Genomic DNA, 7321 nt, shown 5'->3' on the forward strand with positions numbered 1-7321 from the left:
ACAAACATCAACCGAAAATGTTGGTGGTTTCAGATGGTGTTTCTGTCTTTGCAACAGAATTATTAGCAGTCCTCTGGGCCTTATGGTGGATAGAAGACTCACGACCATGCAGGGTTGTCATCTGTTCGGATTCTTCTGCTGCTGCCTTAGAGGCTATAGAAGGGAATAAATCAAAAGCTGGTCCTGACACAGTTACTGAGATTCTATTAGCTTTGCTTAGAGTAAGGAAGAGGGGTTGTGAAGTCAGATTTACATGGACACCTGGGCATGCTGGGGTGGAGGGCAATGCAAAGTCTTCCCTACAGAGCGGGCAAGTAGGAATTAGAATACCCTTAGGCAGAGCAGAATTGAGAAGTAAGATTTTAAAAAAAAGGTATAGAGAAGCAATGGCAGGAGGATTGGAAAAATGAATTAAAGGGAAGGCATTTAAGGGGGTTCCTTATGTCCAGACTAATCCGCAATTTAGTTTTCGTGGCTCTCAACACTTGATCGCGTTTTTTTTTCTGCTCAAAAAACTCAACGGATTCGTCTCTAAGTGTAGGGTGCTTGGACTCAAAGTGCCGAAGCAGTTTTGAGGGCTTCATTGCCTCATTAGGCAGCCTCTGGGCCCAAACTCCAGCCTCCCGCCCGCCCGCCATCAGATGCCTTGGCCAGGTGCGGCTGGTCGTGGGTGGGGTGAGAGGACAAGGTCAGGACCGGAGGTCACCGTGCCGGGGCCGCGGCGGTCGCAGCGAGCAGTGCGACAGGGCGTGCACCAGCCCTCCTTGTAGGTAGGTAGGATCTATCGGCCGACAAAAGTTTGGCTGGACGGGTGACTTTCAGTAGATCGCAGCAAGGTAGCTGCTCTGCTACTTACGAAACCCTGAGCCCGAATTAGGTCGTCTGCGAATATTTTAGCACCGGGTTCCCCACGAACTTCGGTGTGCTAAACAGGTTTAGAGGGGGTGCCCATCTGTCCGCGCTCCAGGCCAGTAGCAGAGGCACTTTCTGCCGGCCGCGTGAGGTGACTGGTTACCCAAGGCCAACCAGTGATCCCTGACGTGAGGGTATTGCTGTGTTTAGCCGAATGATGACCTTGCGTGCGTTCAAGTTCAACAGTGGGCGTGACAGGAAATGAGGAAAGGTGCAGCTGACTCATATTGTTTGATATCGCCAAATTACATCGTTTCCTCGCGGCCCGGTAGCACATGCTTTGAGGCCCGGTGGTTGGGGACCACTGGTCTACGACAATAGTGCACCAAGCCTTTCCTGCTCATCCCAATGGGTTTGAACACTTCCCATCCAATCCCACTGGAATCCTGCCCTTTCCATCCCATCCTACTGTATCCTCACCCTTCCCATCCAATCCCAATGGATCCCCAACACTTCCAATCCAGTCTTAATGGATTCAACCCTTATGATCCAGCTGTAAAACACCAATCCTTACCATACAATCCCAATGGACTCAACCCTTCCCATTCCATCCCATTGAATCCTCACCCCTCCCATTCCATCCCATTGAATCCTCGCTCTTACAATTCAATCCCATTGAACCCCAACCCTTCCCATTCCATCCCATTGAATCCTGGCTCTTACAATTCAATCCCATTGGACCCTAACCCTTCCTATTCCATCCCATTGAATCCTCCCTCACCTTCCCATTCCATCCCATTGAATCCTCACCCTTCCCATTGGACCCCAACCCTTCCAATTCCATCCCATTGAATCCAAGCACTTGCCATTCAATCCCATTGGACCCCAACCCTTCCCATTCCATCCCATTGAGTCCTTGCTCTTACTATCCAATCCCATTGGACCACAACCCTTCCCATCCAATACCAATGGATCCACAATGCTTCCCCTCTGATTTCCATGGATCCCATCCCTTCCCATTGACTCCCATCGCACACCCTTCCCATTCTATTCCACTGTCGCACCAGGCACGATTATAGCAAACACTCAAAATCTGGAGGAAATCATCAGGTCTGACAGTATCTATGGAAGGGAATAAACAGCAGATATTTCAATAAGTACAGTTAATGTCAGAGAAATGTATACAATACACCTCCTGAAATTCTATTTTTTCACAAACAACCACGAAAACAGAGCGACAAGACCCTTCATCGATTCTCGATAAAATGTGAGGGGTTTGACATAAACTACCGATGTTTACAATGATGTCGATTATTTCTGTGCTTTCAGCCTGACTGGTGGTTTCATTGAGTTTGGGTAGGGTGAAGGGCTGGATGGCAATGGTTGTGCTCCTAGGGATGAATACTAAAGGTTTACGGACCCATCGTGATGGGATTGGAAGGATCCAGTTCACAGTCCCATCGTTGAGAGGTGAGTCGGGGTCATTTGGAATGACGGAGGGAACAGCAATGGGGGAGGTTCCTTGGGAATGGGACCAGAGTTGCTGGGGATGAGGTGCACGTCACCGTGCCTGGGAATGGAGAGAGGACGGGTCACGTGCAATTGCAAGGCATCTTAGGGATTAGAGACGCGTGATGGTGAAATGGAAAAGGGCGTTAGGAATGGCGCAGGAGGCTCAATGGGAGCAGGACGGGTCATCAGGAACGGGGGAGGAGTCATTAGGAATGTGGACTGGTCGCGGCCATGGAAGGGGTGGGCTGTCCATCTGTCTAACGGCCCTCGTCCCCGGATAAACTGACAGCCAGAGATTCACTCTGTGTCTGACCCCGGGAGTGTGTGATGGGACGGTGTGGAGGGAGATTCACTCTGTGTCTGACCCCAGGAGTGTGTGATGGGACGGTGTGGAGGGAGCTTCACTCTGTGTCTGACCCCGGATGTGTGTGATGGGACGGTGTGGAGGGAGCTTCACTCTGTGCCTGACCCCGGGAGTCTGTGATGGGACGGTGTGGAGGGAGATTCACTCTGTCTCTGACCCCGGGAGTGTGTGATGGGACGGTGTGGAGGGAGATTCACTCTGTGTCTGACCCCGGGAGTGTGTGATGGGACGGTGTAGAGGGAGATTCACTCTGTCTCTGACCCCGGGAGTGTGTGATGGGACGGTGTAGAGGGAGATTCACTCTGTATCTGACCCCGGGAGTGTGTGATGGGACGGTGCGGAGGGAGATTCACTCTGTGTCTGACCCCGGGAGTGTGTGATGGGACGGTGCGGAGGGAGATTCACTCTGTTTCTGACCCTGGGAGTCTGTGATGGGACGGTGTGGAGGGAGATTCACTCTGTGTCTGACCCCGGGTGTGTGTGATGGGACGGTGTGGAGGGAGCTTCACTCTGTGTCTGACACCGGGAGTGTGTAATGGAACTGTGTGGAGGGAGATTCACTCTGTGTCGGACCCCGGGAGTGTGTGATGGGACGGTGTAGAGGGAGATTCAATCTGTGTCTGACCCCGGGAGTGTGTGATGGGACGGTGTGGAGGGAGCTTCACTCTGTGTCTGACCCCGGGAGTGTGTGATGGGATGGTGTGGAGGGAGCTTCACTCTGTCTCTGACCCCGGGAGTCTGTGATGGGACGGTTGGAGGGAGATTCATTCTGTGTCTGACCCCGGGAGTGTGTGATGGGACGGTGTGGAGGGAGATTCACTGTGTGTCTGACCCCGGGAGTGTGTGATGGGACGGTGTGGAGGGAGCTTCACTCTGTGTCTGACCCTGGGAGTCTGTGATGGGACGGTGTGGAGGGAGCTTCACTCTGTGTCTGACCCCGGGAGTGTGTGATGGGACGGTGCGGAGGGAGATTCACTCTGTGTCTGGCCACGGGAGTCTGTGATGGGACGGTGTGGAGGGAGATTCATTCTGTGTCTGACCCCGGGAGTGTGTGATGGGACGGTGTGGATGGAGATTGACTCTGTGTCTGACCCCGGGAGTGTGTGATGGGACAGTGTAGAGGGAGATTCATTCTGTGTCTGACCCCGGGAGTGTGTGATGGGACGGTGTGGAGGGAGATTCACTCTCTGTCTGACCCCGGGAGTGTGTGATGGGACGGTGTAGAGGGAGATTCACTCTGTCTGACCCCGGGAGCGTGTGATGGTACGGTGTGGAGGGAGATTCACTCTCTGTCTGACCCCGGGAGTGTGTGATGGGACGGTATGGATGGAGATTCACTCTCTGTCTGACCCCGGGAGTGTGTGATGGGACGGTGTGGAGGGAGATTCACTCTGTGTCTGACCCCGGGAGTGTGTGATGGGACGGTGTGGAGGGAGATTCATTCTGTGTCTGATCCTGGGAGTGTGTGATGGGACAGTGTTGATGGAGATTCACTCTGTGTCTGACACCGGGAGTGTGTGATGGGACGGTGTTGAGGGAGTGTGTGATGGGACGGTGTGGAGGGAGATTCACTCTGTGTCTGACCCCGGGAGTGTGTGATGGGACGGTGTGGAGGGAGATTCACTCTGTGTCTGACCCCGGGAGTGTGTGATGGGACGGTGTGGAGGGAGATTCATTCTGTGTCTGACCCCGGGAGTGTGTGATGGGACGGTGCGGAGGGAGATTCACTCTGTGTCTGACCCCAGGAGTGTGTGATGGGAAGGTGCGGAGGGAGATTCACTCTGTGTCTGACCCCGGGAGTGTGTGATGGGACGGTGTGGAGGGAGATTCACTCTCTGTCTTACCCCGGGAGTGTGTGATGGGACGGTGTGGAGGGAGATTCACTCTGTGTCTGACCCCGGGAGTGTGTGATGGGACGGTGTGGAGGGAGATTCACTCTGTGTCTGACCCCAGGAGTGTGTGACGGGAGGGTGTGGAGGGAGCTTCACTCTGTGTCTGACCCCGGGTGTGTGTGATGGGACGGTGTGGAGGGAGCTTCACTCTGTGTCTGACACCGGGAGTGTGTAATGGAACTGTGTGGAGGGAGATTCACTCTGTGTCGGACCCCGGGAGTGTGTGATGGGACGGTGTAGAGGGAGATTCACTCTGTGTCTGACCCCGGGAGTGTGTGATGGGACGGTGTGGAGGGAGCTTCACTCTGTGTCTGACCCCGGGAGTGTGTGATGGGATGGTGTGGAGGGAGCTTCACTCTGTCTCTGACCCCGGGAGTGTGTGATGGGACGGTGTGGAGGGAGCTTCACTCTGTGTCTGACCCTGGGAGTCTGTGATGGGACGGTGTGGAGGGAGCTTCACTCTGTGTCTGACCCCGGGAGTGTGTGATGGGACGGTGCGGAGGGAGATTCACTCTGTGTCTGACCACGGGAGTCTGTGATGGGATGGTATGGATGGAGATTCACTCTCTGTCTGACCCCGGGATTGTGTGATGGGACGGTGTGGAGGGAGATTCACTCTGTGTCTGACCCCGGGAGTGTGTGATGGGACAGTGTGGAGGGAGCTTCACTCTGTGTCTGACCCCGGGAGTCTGTGATGGGACAGTGTGGAGGGAGATTCACTCTGTCTCTGACCCCGGGAGTGTGTGATGGGACGGTGTGGAGGGAGATTCACTCTGTGTCTGACCCCGGGAGTGTGTGATGGGACAGTGTGGAGGGAGCTTCACTCTGTGTCTGACCCCGGGAGTCTGTGATGGGACGGTGTGGAGGGAGATTCACTCTGTCTCTGACCCCGGGAGTGTGTGATGGGACGGTGTGGAGGGAGATTCACTCTGTGTCTGACCCCGGGAGTGTGTGATGGGACCGTGTGGAGGGAGATTCACTCTGTCTCTGACCCCGGGAGTGTGTGATGGGACGGTGTAGAGGGAGATTCACTCTGTCTCTGACCCCGGGAGTGTGTGATGGGACGGTGTAGAGGGAGATTCACTCTGTATCTGACCCCGGGAGTGTGTGATGGGACGGTGCGGAGGGAGATTCACTCTGTGTCTGACCCCGGGAGTGTGTGATGGGACGGTGTTGAGGGAGTGTGTGATGGGACGGTGTGGAGGGAGATTCACTCTGTGTCTGACCCCGGGAGTGTGTGATGGGACGGTGTGGAGGGAGATTCATTCTGTGTCTGACCCCGGGAGTGTGTGATGGGACGGTGTAGAGGGAGATTCACTCTGTGTCTGACCCCAGGAGTGTGTGACGGGAGGGTGTGGAGGGAGCTTCACTCTGTGTCTGACCCCGGGAGTGTGTGATGGGACGGTGTGGACGGAGCTTCACTCTGTGTCTGACCCCGGGAGTGTGTGATGGGACGGTGTGGAGGGAGATTCACTCTGTGTCTGACCCCAGGAGTGTGTGACGGGAGAGTGTGGAGGGAGCTTCACTCTGTGTCTGACCCAGGGAGTGTGTGATGGGACGGTGCGGAGGGAGATTCACTCTGTGTCTGACCCAGGGAGTGTGTGATGGGACGGTGCGGAGGGAGATTCACTCTGTGTCTGACCCCAGGAGTGTGTGACGGGAGAGTGTGGAGGGAGCTTCACTCTGTGTCTGACCCAGGGAGTGTGTGATGGGACGGTGTGGAGGGAGATTCACTCTGTGTCTGAACCCGAGAGTGTGTGATGGGACGGTGTGGAGGGAGATTCACTCTGTGTCTGTACCCGAGAGTGTGTGATGGGACGGTGTGGAGGGAGATTCACTCTGTGTCTGAACCCGAGAGTGTGTGATGGGACGATGTGGAGGGAGCGTGTGTTGGGACGGTGTGGAGGGAGATTCACTCTGTGTATGACCCGGGGAGTGTGCGATGGGACGGTGTGGAGGGAGATTCACTCTGTGTCTGGCCACGGGAGTCTGTGATGGGACGGTGTGGAGGGAGATTCATTCTGTGTCTGACCCCGGGAGTGTGTGATGGGACGGTGTGGATGGAGATTGACTCTGTGTCTGACCCCGGGAGTGTGTGATGGGACAGTGTAGAGGGAGATTCATTCTGTGTCTGACCCCGGGAGTGTGTGATGGGACGGTGTGGAGGGAGATTCACTCTCTGTCTGACCCCGGGAGTGTGTGATGGGACGGTGTAGAGGGAGATTCACTCTGTCTGACCCCGGGAGCGTGTGATGGTACGGTGTGGAGGGAGATTCACTCTCTGTCTGACCCCGGGAGTGTGTGATGGGACGGTATGGATGGAGATTCACTCTCTGTCTGACCCCGGGAGTGTGTGATGGGACGGTGTGGAGGGAGATTCACTCTGTGTCTGACCCCGGGAGTGTGTGATGGGACGGTGTGGAGGGAGATTCATTCTGTGTCTGACCCCGGGAGTGTGTGATGGGACAGTGTTGATGGAGATTCACTCTGTGTCTGACACCGGGAGTGTGTGATGGGACGGTGTTGAGGGAGTGTGTGATGGGACGGTGTGGAGGGAGATTCACTCTGTGTCTGACCCCGGGAGTGTGTGATGGGACGGTGTGGAGGGAGATTCACTCTGTGTCTGACCCCGGGAGTGTGTGATGGGACGGTGTGGAGGGAGATTCATTCTGTGTCTGACCCCGGGAGTGTGTGATGGGAC

This window comes from Hemitrygon akajei, unplaced genomic scaffold (assembly GCF_048418815.1).
Source record: "Hemitrygon akajei unplaced genomic scaffold, sHemAka1.3 Scf000112, whole genome shotgun sequence".
Lineage (NCBI taxonomy): Eukaryota > Metazoa > Chordata > Chondrichthyes > Myliobatiformes > Dasyatidae > Hemitrygon > Hemitrygon akajei.